The following is a 22,685-nucleotide window of genomic DNA, read 5'->3' on the forward strand; positions in this document are numbered from 1 at the left end:
ATTATAACTAACACTGTGTATCACATAATCACATAAAAATTCAAACCTTTGTACAATGTTGTGAACTAAAGGAAATTGGTATTTCTCTTGATGATATCAGAATCACAAGCAGAGATGCACAGTTCATAGTGTGTATTTAATGAATTTTTTTTTTTAAATTTAAAGATCAAATACACTATTTTTAGTACTTTTATAATGCAAGCTTCTGAAAATAAAGGAGGAAAAAAGTTTTAAACTGGTGGTCAATAGACAAAAAGTATCATTACTCTTAATCATATTCATGCTAACTGAGAATTATATGCTAATAAAATAGATGAATGTATATAGAAAAGCAGAGAAATATGCTGCAATATGTCCTAAGATCATAATATTGAATGAATCCAAGTTCATGTTACATAGGAAGAATTAACAGAAGGAAGGTGAGGATTTTATTCTATAGGACCAAATAATGGGGATTAAAGTGATTTCCAAATATCTGAACAAATGTCATGTGGAAGTGGGAATATATTATTTGGCATCTTCACAGCTGTGGGTGCTGATGAAAAGAATTTATAGTGACAGCTGTTTTCTTGACTTTCAAAAATATGAAGACTTTCACCTTTTCAAAACTCCACATTACGAGGGTCAATTCAAGAATCCACTGGTGTGTGTTGGAATGGGGGTGAGCAGTGGCACTACCATTATTTAAAAATTCTGAGCTGTGAATCAACAAATGTGAAAGATTCCAGCATGTGAGAAACTTGTTTTCAAGTCTCTTAAAGGATCTTCACAGAGCTTAGCCACCAACTGTCTTCCATCTGTGCCATAAAGAGAACACAAGAATTTGGGCTTGAAGTGAAACTAAAGTGATTTATGTTAAGATATGAGATTTTTCTGACAGTGATGTTTATTAAGGCATGGAATGTGTAACCAATGAAACTGTTCATGTGTTTGAACTAAATCACTTTCTCTTTCTGGGAAGGTTTAAATTTTCTTACAAGCATGAGATGGACATAATGACTTATTCCAAACCTATGGCTCTTTAAAAAAGCAGTTTATTTATCCAGTTTCATCAGAAATGAATTTCTATATAAACTAAATGTTCCAAATAAATAGTTCATGTCATATTATCAGTGTCATATTAAGCACTTCGACTATAAATCTTTCCCAAGTTTAGTGAATATCTAAACTATTTATAATATGTAGAATTATTTATCAGTTACATTTTGAACTTTCATTATCTGAATAAGTCATAATCAATATTTAAATTATTTTAATGTGTTAAATATAATTCTTTCAAAAATTTAAAATTTTGCTTACTATACATTAAGTTATCTTATTTTAAACTTAGCCTCAGAATCTTTTCATTGGTCTCACCATAGTTACATGTAACTGCTGATGATGCAGGTATATATTAAAGGATCCACTTTTATTTTTAAAAAATTTGCATCTGTTGTTTGTTGGCAAACATGATAATTTGCATTCTTAGAACTATCTCTGAAATAAGAGTGATTAAGAATTGAATAAGGACCTGAGACTAATTTTAAAAAATAAAGCATAAGATCAAAACATGTTCAAAGACTTTTTGTTGTAGTTTACTTCTGGTGTTTTACTAAGTATTGAATAGTCCTGCATAATTGCCATTTTGATGAATGTTAATATGGTAGTTATATATTGCTGTGTAACCAAATTATCTTCTACTCTAAAATTTATCAACTAAAAAGTAATAAACGTTATCTTGCAGTTTCTGTGAGTCAGGAATCTCAGAATAGTTTAATTAAACCCTACATCACTCTCCCCTACAAGTCTGGGATCAACATTTGTGGTCTCATCTGAAGGTTCACCTGAATAAGAGTCCACTTTGAAGATCATGGTGATTGCCAAGACACTTCAGTTCCTCATGACTGTTGGAAGGAGGCTGCAGTTCCTGACTGACTGTGATCAGAGAACCGAGTTCTATGCCATGTGATTCTTTCAATACAGCATGTGCTACATAAAAGTCAATAAAAGAGAGTCTGTTAGCAAGATTTAAGTCATAGTTTTCCATAATCTTGTCACAAAGGTCTCAAAGTTGGTATCCAAGTGCTTTTGCTATATTCTATTCATTAGGTGCAAATCAATAGATCTATACCACACTCAGTAGGAAGTGATTCCTTAAGGCCTTGGATACTGGGAATGGAGTTAATCAGGAGCAGCCTCAGAAGCTGCCTAACATAATTACTACACCTACTTAATAGCTCAGTGACTGTGGAACCAACCCAGATGCCCTTCAATAGATGAATGGATAAAAAAAATGTGGCATCTATACACAATGGAGTACTATGCAGCAATAAAAAATGACAAAATCATAGAATTTTCAGGGAAATGGATGGCATTAGAGCAGATTATGCTTAGTGAAGCTAGCCAAACCCTAAAAAACAGATACCAAATGTCTTCTTTGATATAATGAGAGCAAGTATGAACAGAGCAGGGAGGAAGAGTAGGAAGAAAAGAGTAACATTAAACAGAGACTTGAGATGGGAGGGAAAGGGAGAGAAAAGGGAAATTGCATGGAAATGAAGGGAGACCCTCATTGCTAAACAAAATTACATATAAGAGGTTGTGAGGGGAATGGGAAAATAAAGAGAAATGAATTACAGTAGATGGGGTAGAGAGAGAAGATGGGAGGGGAGGGGAGGGGGGATAGTAGGGGATAGGAAAGGTAGCAGAATACAACAATTACTATTAGTGCATTATGTAAAATTGTGGATGTGTAACTGACGTGATTCTGCAATCTGCATTTGGGGTAAAATTGGGAGTTCATAACCCACTTCAATCTAATGTATGAAATATAATATGTCAAGAGCTTTGTAATGTTGTGAACAACCAATAAAAAAAAAAAGAATTATAGAATTTCCGGGACCTAAAACAAGCATGTGTAGTATGTAAGGTAACTGAAATAAATTCAATAATTATTTGTTTCTAAAAAAAATAAAAATTCCTTCAGAATTTTCCCATGGAAAAAAAAATAGCTCAGTGAGGCTGATACAAAAATAAACTCTATGCAGTAAAAGTGATTGTTTTACATTGGATCGGTGCATTATTAACTGTATTTATACAATGTAACAGAATGTGTGAGATCTAACTTAACATAAATGATAAAATCAAATAAAACTTTAAACTGATAAAGGGTTTATTATCTATTTAAATTTTATTGTTCAATAAAAATAGTAACACTTTGGAACTACAAGATATCACAGTATGTGTGGTATGGACTAGGGCATAATATTAAAGATTAAAGCCAGGCATGGTGGTAAACGCCTGAAATCCTAGCAGCTGTGGACGCTAAGGCAGGAGGATTGCAAGTTCAAAGCCAGCCTCAGCAAAAGCAAGGCGCTAAGCAACTCAGTGGGACCCTGTCTCTAAATAAAATACAAAATTGGGCTGGGGATGTGGCTCAGTGTTTGAGTGCCCCTGAGTTCAATCCCCAGTACCCCCCCCTCCAAATGTTGAAGATTACATCTTCTACAAGACCAAGGATTCAAGTAGGCTTTTCCAGGGAACTGAACTGCTGATGGAATTTGAATAGAAGAAATTTTGAAAAGAGAACAATGAGATGGTAGGTCGTGGTGGGATGTACCACAGATTAACAGGTAGCAAAGTTCTTTAAAAAAAAAAAAAAAAACATTGTTTTTTAATTGTCAATGGACCTTTAGTTATTTATATTCAGTGCTGAGAATCGAACCCAGTGCCTCCCTCACACATGCTAGGCAAGCATTCAACCACTGAGCTATAACCCCAGCCCACAAAGTTATTTTTAACATCCATCTCCATTGCTTAGTTAAAATATAATCCTGCAAATGTAACTTTGGAGTACCCAGTATCTAAAATAACAGAAAGTAAAAGTGAATTATTTCCCAGGAGTTTTGGTTAGATGATAAGTAAGATCCACTTCAGTTCTCAGAGCCATAATTGAACTATCAGTACAGGCTATACAAAGTCTTTACCTTGAACAAATTTAAGATTTCTCCTTATATCAGGCCCATGCAGACTCACATTGCAAACTTGTTGAAGAAATGGGCTAAATCAGACCAACACTTTGAATATGACCAGTTCTCCGCATTCATAAGCATATATATAGCCTGTGTCTTAGTCAACTTTCTGACTAAGTTGACAAAAATACCTAAGATAATGGGAGAATAGATCATGTAGAAAATTAAACTCCCTATCTCTATAACTGTACTTTTATTCTGTACTTTTATTTTGTTTTTTCCTGTGTGGCATGAAATCTTTATCCCTCCTCCAGTTGCCCTAATTTTCCTTGACTTTCTTACTACTTTCTCCCTATGCAGCCCAGACTGCTCACCTCCTGCGTTCACTCTGCTTAATGTGTCTGCTCAGTGGCCTCTGGCATGTCTTCATACAAGTGCTTATCTTTTCCCCTGTGCTGTATATATGTATGTGTGTGTGTGTGTGTGTGTATATATATATATGTGTGTGTGTGTGTGTGTGTGTGTGTGTGTGTGAGTGTGTGCGCGCGCTGTATATATGTATATAATTTGGACATGCATATTCAGCATCAGGGCATGTTTGCATGTATTCCATTAATCAATAATTGATGCTCCAAGTGTTGCCCTTCCATGACCTTCCATAGGGGTAAGATTAAATTTGTTATCCTAGATGTTAGATAAACATATGCTTTCTTGGTTATTTCCTAGGTTCTCAGCTATTGTTCTCAATGTGCCCCAAACACATTTTTATGAGAAAAAAGAACTAAAATAATCAAAAAATTGCAGTTATATAATCATAAGGAGGTGAACAATACCTGTTTTAGTTCTGCATTTAAGAAATGAATTTTTCTCTACCCAGAGGAATGGCTTTTTAAGAATTGTGGTTTTATTTTTTCTGGAAATGCTGGCCTGCATATGGTCTAGAATATCTGCATTATGATTGACAATAATAAGGGGAGAGTTTTTTTGTATTGTTTTTACTGCTTAAAGCTTTTAATTAATGGGGGAGAAAAAAAGAGAGGGAGGGAAAAGGAGAAAAAGACTAAACTGGGATTTTTCAATCAGTATAAAGCAAATACTGATGAGAAGAAGGCACACTGTATTGAATGAAAGCAGAATAAGGCTTCCTATCTATAGCTTTCACATCTAGTCACTTGGGGTCTGCTTCAATGGCTTTTCTACTTTTCAGAGAATTTCCAGAATTTCACATGATCTGAGCTATTTGGAAAGAAATACTTCTACCATGTTGCATAAATTTCATTGCATAAATTTCATTTATGCAACATGGTAGAAGTATTTCTTTCCCAATATGATGCTAAAAATGAAATTCTTTAGATTCCCAAAGGTTAAAGTTGCACAAAGTTCTAAATCAAGAGAGTCTTGTCAATGTTGGTGGACCACATTCCAGCAACTAAGCTGAAAATTGATCTCTAATTTAGAAAATAATAATTTCCAAATTGTTTACTATTAAAACATAGCTAGTTGAAGCTTTTTTATATGTGCATATACGTGCATATGTAGGAAATTTTAGGATTAGAAAGATGAATACACACAAATGATGTCATGTTTGGTGTCAGCTGCTTACACTGTTCATTTATTAATCAATTCATCCATTCAGCATGTATCTTCACAAATTCAGAATAACTATTGATTGCTGGTTACATACCTGTGACATTTGATTAATCACCCCTTTCCAAGAATATTCAGTAATATTCCAGTTAACAGAATTTCTTCCTTGCCCTTGAAGATCTTTCAGTTCAGTAGAAGATAAAGATAAGTAAATAAAGAAAACAAGAGTCTGGAAAGAAGTAAGATAAAGAATAAGATGCTAGAGAAGCACAAAACAGGACATCTAGCAGGAGATGTCGTGGGTCATGGGAGGCTTCCTAAAATTAAAAAAAAAAAAATTAAAAGCCTGATTTATGATCTGGAGAAGGGTAAAAAGCTGTTGCATGCAGAGCATGGGACAACTGCAAGAAGCCAAGTATGGCTACCTCAAAGCAGAGCAGCAGGGGCTTGATGAGAATGTGGAGACTTTAGTGAATTGGTTCCCAGATATTTTCATTTTCTTTTTAACTATCAGGAAAATACAATTGATCCATAGAAAGATAAAAGAGCAGATAACTATAATTTCTAGCAAATCTATCAAGCAGAATATAATTAAGAAAAAATCTTTTCCAAACAACTTTTGGCAGAGTGGGGCAGAATAAGCATGTTAGGCATGAGACAATGGCAGAAACCCAAACGCAGACACTGTCTCATTGTGACCAGTTAGTACAAATTTCAGTCTAAAGAGCAAGGAGGTTAGATGTCCCTCAAGCATTCAGCTCCCTTTTACTCCTCCTGTACAAATACCGTTATCTGTCATCCATCCTCACCAGCCTACAAGTCCCAGTGGAAGCCAATTCCCATCTTGGTATAGGAAAGGGCCCAAGAAGCCTAATGGTTTTATTGTCTTTCTGTGAGTGATTGGTTCAAGAATGGGCTTGTGATCTAGTTTCAGTCAATGTAACGTGAAAAGAGGATATTTGTTCTTCTGGCTCAACCCTTGTAATTCTCCCATAATTTGATCTGAGTGATTTCATGTCTGATTGGCTGTAGCCAATACCTTATGAACCTGTGGGTGATGCTCTCATGAGTATGTAGCATAATGTAATATAGAGTTTTCAGGGCTAGTCCAAAGTCACTAGTCCTATGTGGTTATTTACATTCAAATTTTACTAACTTAAATTTAAGTAAAATAAAAAAATCCTGTTCCTAAATGATAGCAGCACTTTTCTCGTGCTCAATAGCCACACGTGGCTAGCAGCTGCTGTTGAACAGTGCTGATAAAGAACATTCCTATTATTGCAGAAAGTTCCATTGGGCAATGTTGGTTTAGAGAATTACAATGAAATAGCCCTGGAAACATTAGATTAAATCAACCTTAAAGCTTCCCCTACCTCTGGACTTTCAGACATGTGAACCAATAAATGCCATTGTTGTTTAAGCCAGTTTGAGGTCAGCTCTCATTTTTCTTTTTTTCCTAGCTGGAAGCACCCTAGCTAATTAGATAGTTAAGCTATTCAAATATTAAAAAATTAAGGCATTTTGTGCACCAAATAAAATATGTGATTCACTTCAATATTAGCTCCTAACACTGTATCTGGTCCTTGAATATAAATTGAAATTTGGGTCAATTAATAAAGAAACAAATAAATTGCAAAGCTCCTTCCATTTATTTATGATGTTCTCACAAAAGCAGCTTTTAGGCTTACTGTTTTTCTGAGATCAAAGTAATTTATTTGGGTCTTTTGAAATAAAGTACAACAACCTTCAAGTTTTGTGTTAATCAAAAGCCCTACTGAAGCAACCAAGAAAGAATTCTTTAACAAGATAAAGGGCAGCTTCTCTTCAAAGCCTTGTAGCCTCATATGGTTTAGTATCAGATGTAACTGGCAACCCTCTTGTGCACCATCCCTTCCTATTTGTCATATTTAGGTGCAAGATGGAATTCATTAAAGGGCAATGTAACAATAGGGGGCAATTATATTTTTATCATGAAGCAATCACTTTTCTCAGGAAATCTCAGGCACCCATCTGGGGCTCCTGCCCTAGGGGGCCAGTTTTCTTTTGATAATCTCACCTATTGAACTGTCATGTTCCATTGCTCAATTAATTTAGCCCAGTAGATGGTTCAATAAAAATGTTCCCTCCATTCAGGCGATTTGATGACTCTTTCTGCTCTTTCAGACCAAACACAATGAAGTCATGGGCATGAGTTCCTGCAGCTGCACACAAAAGCTTCCAGACCTCTGGCTGCCCTGGGGTGTCCTTCCTGTGGCTATGTGCTTTAAGGCTGATGAAGAGGGAGTGCCGCTGATCTTATTTTATTCCTCTGAGAAACAACCAGGCAGCTTTTTCTATGTTCAGAACATTCAGGTTAAACAAATAACTGCAATGCCCAGTTGAGATCGGAGCCTCATATCTGACACCAGCAAATCAAAAATAAACCCTAGCTTTTGTAACAAAGGGATCTTATCTATTTCATGCAATATCCAGAACCTTGCTTAGTCCTCCACTAAGGATGATTTGAATGCTAATAATAGTAAAGAGTTACTTCATTTAACTTCATTTAACTATCACTTTAACTATCCTTAAACCTGCCTTTTAATAATTAAATGTAATGTTTGAAGCTTTTAAAAAGTTCAAAAGGACATATGGAATAGAAAGCAAATGTTCTTCCTCTCTACCGCATCACCACTACTCTAACCTTGCTCTGCCCACTTAGATAACTATTATCTTACAGTGTATGTTTACTTCTAGAGATAGCCTCTATATGTCCAAGTCATGTGCACACACTGGTTTGTTCATGCTGTGTCCATTTTGCGTAATTGGAATGGAATCTTATTGTACATATGAAGTTAGCTTTGTTTTACTCTTAAAAATGTTGTGACACTTGAATGTCTTGTAACACTAGACAAGTAATACTATTTTATTTAAGAAAGAGAAAGTTTATAGTAGTCCATTCCATAGAATTCTTTATCAGTTGGTGGTGGCAATATAGATTACTTCTACTTCCTCCTAATGATACAAATCTTGTTGTAAAGAACACCCATGTGCCAGTGTATGCATATACAGATTTGTGATATCTACCTCTAAATGTAATTTCTATAGTCAGAAGGGATGACAATGATATATTTCATAAAGATAATTTGCATTCCAATTGCTATAGATTCTCATTTTCCCACATCTTAGCAACTATACATATTATTAACTTCTAAATTTTTTTATGGAAAATCTGAAGGTCAACAATGAAATTTCTACTTACCTGTCTACCATTAAGTGTACATGTGTATTTATATATATTTTGTAATTTTCAAATCATTCTTCCAGAAATTATCTATTCATTTATTTGTTTATTTGTTCACTTTTGGAGTTTTTTATTATTGATTTTTGAGATCTATGATGGATTATTTATTTACAATAGATAACTAGTTCTTGTTTTACCTGTGAAATTTATTCCTGTTTTTTCTTTATCTTTTATATATGTCATTTTTCCCCTAGTAAACATCTAATGTTTATTTGTAGACATCTATTTCCAACTGTTTTGTATAAACACACACACATATATGTATATGTATTGTCATATTGTATATGACATGTTTTGAAGTATGTGCATACATTGTGGAATGACTATCTATTTAACATATGTATTACCATACTTATAATTCTCTGTGATGACAAAATGTAAAATGTACTGTTATTTTCAAGAAAAAAATACAATGTTATTTTTGTGTTATACAACAGATATTTCAAAATTATTTATACCATTTAACTAAAATTTTGTGTGTTTCCATTTATATCTCTCCAGTCCCTGATAACTATCACTCTACTCTTACTTCTATCCAATTAACTTTTAAAAATTCCATATATGAGTGAGATCATATGGTATTTTTTCCTGTACTTGACTTATTTTACTTAACATAATTTCCTCCATGTTCATCCATGTTTTCACAAGTGACAGGATTTCAATCTTACTATTGAAAAGTATTCCCTTGTCTATGTACATTTTCTTTATTCATTCATCTATGAATGGACAGTTATGTTAATTCCATATCTTGGTTATTGTGAAGAATGCCACAATAAATATGGGAGAACTGATGTCTATTTGACATAGGAATTTTATTTCCTTTAGATGTATGGTCTGTAGGGGGATTGCAGGATCATATAAGAGCTCTATTTTTATTTTTCTGAGGAACCTCTATACTGTTTCCTTTATGGTCTTACTAATTTAAACTTCTGTCAACATTGTGCAAGAGTTTCCTTTTATCCACATCTTTGTTAATTGTTATCTTTTTTTTTCCCTGATCAGGTATGAGGCATTGTCTCTGTAGTTTTAATTTGCATCTCCAGAATCATTAATGATAGTGAACATTTTTGCCTATTTTGGCTCTGGATTCTTTATTTTAATCAGTAAAACTTTTAACATCCAAAATTATCTAAATATGTAGGTTCTTATATTAAATCAATGCTTTAAATATGTATCTAAAATCTACTTGAAATATATTTGCATATAATGATAGCTGAAAAGCAAATACAATATTAGGGATTTTTCTTCTAAATGCATGTTATCTTCCTAGATTTCTTCTTGCTTTGTTATTTGAATTACCATCTACATCTAAATATATCATACTGAATTCCCAAATCTATATATTACCATATATGAGTGTATAGATTTGTGTGTGTATGTTTCTAAAATTTCACTTTAAGTACATACACTTTTTTGTGTATTTGCTCACCAATATGTTTTCATATTGATTACTCTGTTACATTTATATTACATTATATTTATATTTTATTTTATATTATTCTTATACTCTATTTATATTATACTGCAGTTGTCTTATTTTATATTTTATTTTTAGATTTTAAAATGTATTCTTAATTTATATTCTGAATCATAAAAATGTAACAATTAAACATATTAATGTTTTCTCATGTGTTGCTTGGACATATGTGTATTGTATAATGTTTAGATAAGGTTAAATACATCCATCTCCTAAAATGTTTATCATTTGTTATGATAAAATAATTTGAAACCCTTTCTTTGAGCTTTTTGAAATATGGAGACATTACATTTTATTTCTGAGAGCATAGATTATCTCTCATTTTGTTATTTTTTCAATGAGTTCTTGACTGTTACTAGTTATTTTCCCTTCAAGGTGAACTTCATATTAATTTTGAAAATTCCATCCATAAAATACTTTTTGACATTTTGTATTTGTTTCTCCATAGATAAAGAAGAATTTGGTGGCAATTGACATCATCAAAACACTGACTCTTATCATCCAGAACCATGTTATGACTCTCAATTTATTCCAGTCATCTTTTATGTCCATCAGTAAATTTTTATAGGTTGGCACATATTGGTCTTGCAAGATTTTTCTTAAAATTTATTCCTGAATATTTATTGCAAAAGACTTGGGAATTCTTTATGTGGGTTCTGACACAAATAAAAACCATAATACATTTTCTTCTCATAACAAAAAAATGGAATTATTATGCTGCTAGTGTTTTATGTTGTTTTTAACATGAATTCTAGAATGTTGGTTTGTCCTTTGTTGAGATAAATTTCATTTTTAAAAATGTTTATCTTTATTTGTAAATATTCATTTCAATGTTTTATGTGTCCCTGAGAAATTCTCAAACAGGTCTATAGACAACCAAAAATAAGAATATTTCTTATAGCTTATGTGTGTGTGTGTGCATGAAGGTATACAGCTAAGCAGTGTGTAGGTGTGTGTTGGAAAAGCAAATGACAAGGTACACACGCAGCCACATGGAGAGATCTTATGAACAGTAGTGAGTGGAGAAAGCAAGAATAGAATAAGCAATTTAGCACAATGTTACTTATGCAAATTTAAGGTATTTCCATACAAATTATCACAAGCAGACACATAGGAAAATGCATGCATAAGCATATTAAGAATCTGCCTGTGGATGGCAGAGAGGAGAATAATGGGAGTATAGGATTGGAAAATAGTTGGATAAAGAGAGCTGCTTTTATTAGACCAAAGATGATACTGAGCCAAGAACAGAAGTGAATTAGATTAATTCAGCACTCTCTTTTCCCTTGAAATCAGGGAAGGAATGCAAAGGAAAAGCAGATGTGTAAATTTGATGGAGAGGTTTTTTTTTAAAAAAATAGCTTAGTGAAACTATATATTTTGGATACTTTGTATTTTGTATACTACTATAGGAATTATTTAATTTAACACAAGCTTAATTATGCTCAAAATTAAGAAAGCTTTTATACTTTTCATGTTTTTTGTGATTGAAGAGGTTTATATCACTCAATATGAGGTAAATTCCCAATATTCATGTGGATTAACTAAAGTACCAGGAAAAAATATTATTTTTTCTTCTTAATCATTTCTTGCAATGCATAATTGAGTCACATTGCTTTGTAAATCATCAGTTCTTTTATTTATTATTATGTACACAAGACACTCAGGAATCTAAGGAGATAGAATGCTGTGTAACTTAATCCTTAATTTTCATATATATTGCATTCAATACTACTTCTTTGTAAAAAAATATCAACTCAGGAATAATATTGTGAGATCAAATTTATTTAATAAGTCATAGGGAAATAAAATCAGTATGTAATGTAATTGGGTACAAATTGTACATTTTCAAATGAAAAATCATGGTTATATTTGCAGAAAAGATTATTTAAATTTCAATAGGTAATACTTACAATTTTTTAGAAGTTTGAATTCTAGATGATAAATTAGACATGACTTTTAGTAAGTTGGGAGAAAAGAAATGAGAGTTTAAATCAGAAATAAAAAAGGTAAGTGTAAAAATTAATAGCCTAGGGCAAAAGATGTAGGTAGAGACAGTAAGAAATTACCTGTGTACTTTTTAAGAGACAGTGCATTTTGCAGTATTATATATGGGTTATAGTCAAGTGGCTCTGTTTCCTGTGGCATGAATAAGGATTTTTCAAAGCTACAATTATATTCATACTAACAGTATAATCAACCTCTATGGTTCAGAGAAATTTGAAAATCTGTTTTTTTGGTAAAAATGCAACATGACCTTTATGTTAAAATCTATTATTTTCTTAAACTTATCTAGGTTCTAGGTTCCTGATGGGTGCATTACAACATTATAGAATGTTAGAGCTGAAAGAATCTTGGAGATCATTTTGTTAGAGTTCTTATTTTTGCAAAAAGAAAAAAAACTGAAACTGAAGTTGAGTTTTAAGGCCAGTTATGAACAGCTAAAAGGGGAACATTGCTGTCACATATGTGTGAAACTAAGAGACATCAAGCTGAGAATGTATGAAAGATATATTTAATTATGAAAGAACTCAACATTGTGTGCTTCAGCTGGGTTCACAAAAGGCATAAGACATAAAAAAGAAGGAAGGATATCTTGAAGGGGGATTTGAAAAAAAAGCTTTTACCTAAAAGCAATAAAGTATGTTTTGAGAGGAGGTAATATTCTTACCTGCTGCTTGGACTTTGAGAATTAAAATATATAATAAATGTGACCTCAACCATAATTGGGGAATAAACGTGAATCTAAATCAATGAAAGAGTGAACAAAAATATCATACATAGTTATATGTACGAGATTTAAATCCCCCAATATAAAACTACATTATTATTCATCTTTCTATTTTATTTGGGAAGTGACTAGATTAATATTGCATATTCTACCTCAAATCTTAAAAAATATATTTTAATTATTCATTTGTGTTTGTAGGTTTCTTTCTGATTTTCCCAAGGTGAGCTTTCATGGTATTGTTTAAATTCTGTCCATCTACTGATTAATACATCATAAAATTGCTGTGTGATAATAAAGTACATGTTAAAATGATATTTGTTAAGTTTTTAATTGACTAGGTTGTATAGGAGAGTAAGATAGTGGATATTATAGTACATGTGGGATCAGAATATTTGGGTTCACTTATTACTATATTATTTTGCAAAACCTTTAATTTTTCTAAATATTCATGCCCTAGACAGAGAATACTTGCCAGTACAAAAATAAAATTTTTCAAACTACATTATAGAAAACTTACTGGAAAAAGTTAGTACAACTATAGAGCAATACTCATATTTCCCAGAAGAAAAAGTGCTTGAGGACTTCAACTATACAAAGTTTAAAATTTTCTGCATGTCATAAATAAAAGACAGATTAGTTGGTAAAAACAATACTTCTAAGCATATCAAGCATATTATCAGAGATATCATAAAAAGAAGCATATTCTTTGGGACTTAAGGTATTCAATGACATTCAAGATGAAATAAATGCAAAGTATAGATATGAGAGACTACTTTTTAACCTGTTAGTTTGGAAAAGATCAAACAGTGTGATAACACCTTGTGGGTATCTGATTGACAAAAGGAACATTTACACATTTATTATGAGCATATTTTTGTTATTTCTCAGGAGGAAAATTTGTAAAAAATTATGAATACTAAAACTACACATACATCTTAACTTTGTAATTCTGCTTCTAAAATATATGTGCAAACATTTACACAAGATACATGGAAGAGTAGTTTATAATATCAAAAGACTAAAACCAAATAACTGTGTGATGACAAGATGTTGGCTGGATAAATTATGTTACAATTGCACAATGAAATATTATAAGTCACTAAAATGAATGATTTTAAACACTGGAACAATCCTCACAAAATAGTGTATACAGCGTTCTACTATTTTAAGTGTTTTACATTCCTCATTTTGTATGTTTGTAAAAGGAATAGTCACGAATTACTTATGAACAGAATACCTGAAATGGTCAAGAAACTAATAAGGTATATTTGTTCCTAAAATACAAATGGTCAAAGTGGGGAGACATCATTTCATAACTTTTGCATTATTTGAATTTTATTTTATGGTACACATTTTTCTTATTACTTAATTAATTTTTACTTATGGTATTTAGAATTGCCTTAATTCACATTGGCAATAGTTACAGGAAAATAGTGTCCACCCAAGTTCCTTCATATTTTATGGAAATGTCTTCTAATTACAAGATCTCTAGGCTGTGGCTATGGCCAATATTTAACAAAATAATATAAGTAAATTTCTTGGAATATTGCCTACTACATAATAAGCACTCGATAAATAATAGCTGTTACTATTATTATTTTATTAATAGCAAAATAGATTCTAAAACTTCTAAGATTTGTTCAATTACTACATTTCCATACAGATAAATTAAAAATAATTTATGTCTCAAAATAAAAGTTTAATTACAATGGTGGAAAAGTAACAGCTCCCTTGGAAAAAGAATTAAATATTTTTGAATCTTTATGTTTCTTTTTCCCTTTCACATTCCATCAAAATCTCTTACCATTTAGGGAAGCTGATGGTATTATGACTCTTTATGACCAGTATGAGTGATGCAAACTTCTGCTTACAATATCCGCCTGTGAATTTCTACAGCTGTAATTTTAAAATTACACCAATGTTTATTTCTCTGAAATGTAAGGAACAGTCCATCCACAAGGCTGCTTTTATAAACAGTGCTGCTTATAGGTAGTGGGATAAATTATGGCCAAGAATTCCAAGAAACAGTCCCCACATTTCTGAATATGGACTGTTCACGTAGGAAGACAAGATTTGGCCTTATCCCCAACACAATTGATGACAGAATCTCACATATCCTAATCCTTTCCCATTTTTAAACATATTTGTATATTAGTGTTTAACTTTATGAGTCTTTATATGTATGTTATTTTGATAATAAATCCGTTTTGTCATATTCAGTTGAGGGGTTACTATTTTAGCCATTGTTTTGATAATTACTAACAAAAGAAAGCACTGAAAACACATAAAATAATTTTGGTAGCTTATTCTGTTCAATTACAAATCTATACTAAAGCTTTCTGTGAGTTGTAGGTTTTACTGAAATAAATAAAACATATATAATTAACTGCAATGCAGTCATATATTACATGCAGTGCAATGCATATGTAAAATATATTGTTCGTAATTTAAAAACAGCTCCCACTAAATCATTTTTAATGGGGAAAGAACATTGATAACAACAATGTTTACAGGGTTTTATATTTAACTTTAAAAATATAAGATCTTTAGATTCTAAAAAAGAGAGCCTGGCAGCTTCTAAAGAATATCTAATGTAACAACTAAGAGTGATTCTGAGAGAAAGTAATTATTCCTCCGAAGGTTTTGCTACTCTGACAGAATCTTCTATAGGAGGTTGACAACATCCTGAAAAGCTTCAGTATTAAAGCGTACATGAATAGAATAAAAGAGTAACTATGTGGGGATTTGTTTACAAGAGGCCAAAGTAAATAGCTATAGATAATGTGTGGAAATAAACCTAAGACTGCAATAAAACAAAAAGAAAAAGAAATGAAGGGCCTTCAGAGACCAAGTCACAAGTTAACAAAGGCTTTTTGAACCATTTTTTTGAACATTAAGCTTAGAGCAAAAGACCTTGGTGTTGGGTTTCAGTGCTAAATCTTCTTCAGCACATTTTCTGTTCTTCAGTATACTCTTAGGAGAAAAGCCACAAGTATGTCACTTGGCCCCAAGATATCCTTACTAGATTTTCTAAGTCTACCTCATCAACACATCTGGATTGCTCTAGATTGTCTGATTAGTGTAAGAGGGTAAATTCCTCAGATTACCACTTCATTAAAAAAGTGCAATTATGTGCATGTTTATGGGTCAATTTTTCTGATTCATGATAATATCACAAATGCCAAGGTAAGTGATTACAGCTTCATTTTTCTTTGACAGCACCCAAATTTTCAAGTTTTATAAGTGTAGGATTACTCTAGGTAATTTTTCTTGTAAATGTTTATTGTGGAGGTATTGTTTAATTTTACTCTTTTTTTTTTTGAGGGGGTTCATGCGTGTTTTGTGAAGCAGTATCTCTCTGTTAGCCTCAAACTCTTTGGCTCAACTCAGCCTCCTAAGTAGATGGACTACAGTTGTGCACCAAGACCTCTCTTTATCTCTCCTTCTTCTTTTCCTTCATTCCTTTCTCTTTAAGTACTAAAGATTGAACTCAGGGGTACTTTACCACTGAGGTACATCTCCAGCCCTTCCTGAACTTTTATTTTGAGTCAGGGTGTGACTAAATTGCTGAGGCTGACCTCAAACTTACCTCCTTCCTCCACCTCCCAAGTTGTTTGGATGGGATTACAGGCATGCATCATCACACTGGGCCAGAGGTATTATTTTTTAAAGATTAAATAAATCATCCAAAAATTTCTTGCCATATCGAATCAACTATTTTCATTTTTCTGCATACACTTCTGGCTGTTGTAAAGCAATAATGTTTAAATTTTGCACTTTTTACCCATTAAGCTTCTTCTAGAAACTTCAAGGAAATATGATCCCCATTTTGACATTTAAAAGTACTTCTTCAGACTATCTTTATTACTTTATATTCCTATCTAGTAACTGCTTATGAAGGCAGTTTTCTATAAGTTGGATAAAGAAAAGTTTTTTCTTTGAATAAATTGAATAATTAATACAAGTAACTTGACTGTTATCTTCTCAGAATCAAAGTAGAAATGAGGGAGGGAGCTTGGGATATAGGTCAGTGGTAGAGTGCTTGTCTAGCATGTGCAAGGTCCTGGGTTCAGTTCCCAATACCAGAAAAAAAGGGGGGACATTGTTTAATGAAAGGGTAAAGATAGTGCACAAGGTTTTTTGTTTGTTTGTTTTGATTTCTTTATAGGCAGCAAATTTAGCAATGAATAGTATGGAGCTGCTGGTGAATCTGAACAACTACCTTTGATAACTTTAATTGTTAATTGTTATTATGTGTACAATGATTCATATTTTAAGGTGCCTCTATAGTTTTAAATAACTGTCTGGGGTAGTATAAAATAATAACACATTTTCCACTTCATTGTATGCTTTGGATCAAGGCATGAGAGTGAAAGAAGAAGAAACAGGGGTTGAGGGAGTGACTCTGTGGTAGAGCACTTGCCTAGAGTGCATGGTACACTGGGTTTTATCTCCAGCACTGCTAAAGAAAAGAAAAAATAAAGAAAGAGACAACCTAAGTTAAAGAGTAGAACTTACAGTGTGATACAAGTAACACACATTTCAGCTGTACACAAGAAAGTTCTCCCAGGGAGGTCCACATACTCTGAGTAGTACATTGCTTTCTTCGTCCTTCAATCATTACTATAATAAAGATCAAAGATAGATAATCAGTATCTTCCTTCTGTATATCTCAACCCCTGCTAGTTAATGTCAGTTGAGATCTGTGAGTGAGAGGATGTGGGACAGAGTACTTCTCAGCTAAGCAAAGCTCTCTGCATGCAGTTCAGATCTGACCTAGGGCTGAAGTTCACTATGGCATGCAGGATCATGCTACCTTTCCAGTTTTTCTATTCTGAAGTAAGAGAAAAACCTGGAAGGAAGAACCTAAGTCTAGACAACTTAGTTATGCATGAACAGAAAGTAAGTCCTATGAAATATGACAACAATGCTGTCCCATAAAACAGTCAAGTGAGCTAGATTCTGAGAACAATTGTGGTTTACTCTGAAGTGCTAAGGGTAAAAATCAGTATCACTTTCTTTTGTGGAGTTGAACATTATTGCTCCCATTCCTAAAAGTGTGATCAATAAATGGTCACTAAGGAGCAGAACTTACAAGGAGGTTCATTCACACCACCTGCCCTGACATAAGTCCTTTTGCTAATGGCCCATTAAGTTACCCAACAGAAAGAAGGCACTTTGTACATGCAAACTCTCCCCCCTGGCATTTGTGGTAGAAGTATGGAATGCAAAAATCCCATGAGTAGAAAACCAGTGGACAGAGCATCTCTTTCATTAGTTTAAAATTGATAAAAGACAGGACTCTTCAGTGCGCCCACTGGAGGCAAGTCTGTCCTTAATGACTACCACATATATGAATTTAATTAAAAATAATAAAGGGAGGAAGGTTTATCCAAACTTTTTCCTAATGTTTTCAATCACATTCAAAATAAAATATAGATTATGACCTATTTTAAGCAATCACCATTAAATATTTAATATGCCTGACACTGAGTGATGAGGCAATAAAAATAGGCAAGGCATGCTCTTCACCCTCAATTTGTCCACAGTGTACAAGGGGAAAGAGACATGCATTCAGCTAACTGCAGTGAAATACAGTAGCATTTAGAAATCTCTGCATGAGTACAGGAAAGTGCTATGTACTGGCCTTAGGCTGAGATTGCAGGGTGGTATCAGTGGAGACTCATGAAGGGCTCAGAGGATGATTACAAATTACTACAAATGAACGAGAATGAAAGGAGGGCTTACAAAAAGGTTGGGGAAAAATCAAAACCATTCCACTATCTTGTAGGGTGACTGTGTGTGTCATGTAAATGGAATCCATTCCACAGAGGTAGGTGTGCTGTGGGTCAAGGGTGGAAAGGTAGGCTGGACTCCGATCAATTAATTAACTTTGTGTGGTAAGTTTTAGAAAGAGAAATCTGATAGTTATATGGAGAAATAAAGACAGAAGCAAATAAGACTTAAAACTCCTTTCCCATCTAGCATGAAGAACTCATCTGGAGGAGAGCAGCAGGAGAAAAAGGAGAGGACACTGTTGGATAAGTTTGGGAGACACAGGACCTTGTAACTGATATGGGAGAAGGGGGAAGAGATAGGCAAAATCAACTTGTGTTTATATGATGAATAACTGGGTAGATGATGTAAGCCATTAATAAGGAATACAGGAGAAGGAGATATGGCAGACTAGGGGTCAGGGTGCAAAGTGGAGAAAATGGTATGAGGGTTTCTGATGGATGGAGTTTGAGGTTTCCACGAATGATGTACTTGATGCACTCAAGCCATAGCCTGGAATTCAGGAAGATGGCTTTGACTTAGGAGATAGATCTGAGAACTGCTGATGGGTGAATGAGAATGGAAGCTAGGGCAGGCCTACAGCTGGGTAGAAGGTGAGAGCTTGCTCAATCTCCCTGGCCATAGGCACCAGGGACCAGAGGCTAAATCAATATGCACTGATGTCCAAGATGCTTATTTTTATATGACATTGTCAACAATAAATTTATTTATATTTATCCACATTTATGATCCAAAAGACTCAGTTCTTAGTTTTAGCTTCTTCATTCTCAATTATTTATTCCTTTACAATTACTGTTGGCTATACCTTTTAAACATTTTCTAGGTCTCTCCTCTTTCTGTAACCATTACTAGTATCCAAGCCATATTCACTTATCTGAATAAGTGCAATAGTGTTAACAAATATTATGGACATTTGAAAATATACACAAAAGTAATGAGAATAGTATGGAATCTTCATATACCAATTGATTTTATCAAAATTTATTGTATCTGCCTCATCTGTGCTACTTGTTGTTAGCTTGTTTCCCCTTTCTTTGTTGAAGAATAGTAAAGGTTATCCTAGACAATGTATGACCTGTGTATTGCTGATGTATATCTTTAAAACATAGATATTTTCTTATATAACCATTATTGTCACATCTATAAATTAACGCAGAGTATCTGTGATCATTTGAATGTCCATTTCATAATTAATTGCATTTGTTTAGTATGTTGTAATATCTACATGTCTTTTTTTGGTATTTTTATTTAAACAATGTTCTAAGCATGGTCCATACATTTTTTATACAGGTTTATTTACTTTATTGTCCCTGGCACAGTTTTATTTTCTTCTGTCTACCATGCCTTTGGTGTATCACAGAAGTCCAATTAATAACCTGAAGACTTATCCTGACTTTGGATTAATCTAGTTACTTCCTCATTGTGTTAATGTGTTTTCCTCTTCTCCTTATTTCCAGTGATTGGGAATTAGCTCCAGAAACTTTAGAGGCAATTCATAAACCTTTAGAAGAGAACATCACTCCTCTTTTTAACATATCATTTTAGAATAATAGTATCTGGTTGCCCAGTTTTTTTCAAGGTGGTCATCCTGCTTACCACGTGGCAGGTAGGGAGAGAGATCTCTGCCTATTTCTTGGATCCATTTTTAGAGATGCTAAAATCAGAGAGTAGCCAGGAGCAGTGATGCACACCTGTAATCACAGAGACTTGGGAGCCTGATGCAGGAGAATCACAAGTTCAAAGTTAGCTCAGTAAATTATCAAAGCCCTAAGCAACTCAGGGAGACCCTGCCTCAAAATAAAACATAAAAAGAGCTGAGGATGTTTAAGTACCCCTGGATTCAATCATCAATACAAAAAAAAAACAAAAAACAAAAAAAAAACAGAGGGTCTCTGTTGACGACTAGCCGGTTGTTCCATTCTAAAGACGCAATTCACTTTACTATCAATATGTTCATGAATTGGTAGTTAATGATTCAAGCTATTTATTAGAGGTTAGAAAATGGTCATTTTCTGATTTTATAGCTTTTATGTATTTATATTTTAAATGCCACTGGGGGAAAATTGCTTTTCATCGACTAAAGAAACTAAAGCTATTTGGCTATAATAAATTAGAGCCAGAAAAGTAAAAGTAGAATAAATTCATAATTTCGTTTTAAATATCTATTTGTAAAAATGATTAGTTATTTGGAGTGCTGTATGTAGGTCCTCTGTGGGTATTTATGATGGTGGAATCACTCCATTCACTTGATGGCACATACCTAACTGCTACTCTAACTGGCCATTTCCATCATTTAGTCAAGGAATAGGCTTGACTGATTTTATGTTACTAAATTGTCCAAAATAAGTCAATGTCCTAAACTGAGGCATTCTTAGAATAGACCACAAGGCGTTCATAAAGCTTACCCCCACCTCATGAGCATCTCCTTACCTTCCCTATTACCATCCCCGTCTGCATTATCCATTGCTGAATCAAAACTCCTTTCATGGTCTACTTCTAAGAACTCTGTACTACTATCCAGTCTCCTTTCCCATCACTGTCTTCCTATAATCCAGACTTTGATGATACACTAAAAATGTCTTCCCAATATGCCCTATTTCTTGTTCTGTTTGTTTTCAACAATATCACCATGAAATTAACTGGGTAATGACTATGCTCCTTCTTCACTCAACTTAGACATTGCCTTCTTAGAAAGTATCCCTGGACCACCCAGTGAGTGCTAGAGAAATACTATATTATCATACCACTGTGTTATCATAATTAATTTTAATTCACTATTTCTACTTACCTTTGACTCCTGTTGCCTCATTTAAGATGAAGTTTATTTAATCTATTTTTGATCTCCTAACAAAATACTCAAGACTTGGCAATTTATAAAAAGCGTGCATTTATTTTCTCAGTTCTGGAGATTGGCAAGCCGCAGACCAAGGTGTGGGCAGTTTCTGTCTTGCAAGAGTTGTTCTCTGCCTCCAAGATGGTGCTGTGCATGCTGTGTTCCCCAGAGGAACCAATGCGGGGTCCTCATGTGCAGAACAGATGGAAGGACAAATGGGCTAGATGATGTGGGAAGCCTCTTTCATAAAGGTCCGTAATTCATCCATTCTCACAATTCATTCACCTCAAAAAGGCCCTACTATTTAATACTACCACATTATTAGTTTAGTGATAGTGTGGATATGAATTTTGGGAGACATTCAAGCCATAGCAAAAATTATATCCCTTTTAATCAAAATGATACTGAAATCAATCTTAGTGCGTGACACGTAATATGTGTGTAATAAGTTGTTTATGATGAGCAAATGATGTTCCATATCTGATATAGAATCTAGACCTAATGCTATGGACTTTCACCACCAAGGGAAAGTGAACTAAACACTGTGGCTTCCATCTCAAATCCTCTTAAGAACAAGGTAGGGTATCAATATGCAAATATAATTTTGTGATAGATTATTACTAAATAATTTTAAAATAACACAATACAAATGTGCAAAAGAAAATGAATGAAATTGTAAACAACAACAACATTATCTTAATGTTTATGTTTGCTCAACTCCAAAGAAAAAGGCTAATTTATTCTTATAAATTGCCCAGACCCACCCACACTTGCCAGTGCAGGACCCAGGCTCACAATAGACCCAGACCACCCCTACCCAGGTGGGGCAGACACCCACCAGAGCCTAGCCTCTGACACAGGACTGCCCCTTCCAACCAGCAGACTACAGAGGGAGGTCAAGCCCAATGGCCCAGATCCACTCACACCAACTTGTGCAGGACCCAGATCCAGGATGCAGTAGTATTCATCAAGGGACACCATCAGGGTCTAGAAACCCAACATCAAGGTGAGGTACAAACAATCTGTAC

Source organism: Spermophilus citellus (genome assembly GCF_964194105.1).
Source record: "Spermophilus citellus genome assembly, chromosome: 1".
In the NCBI taxonomy this organism is placed as follows: domain Eukaryota; kingdom Metazoa; phylum Chordata; class Mammalia; order Rodentia; family Sciuridae; genus Spermophilus; species Spermophilus citellus.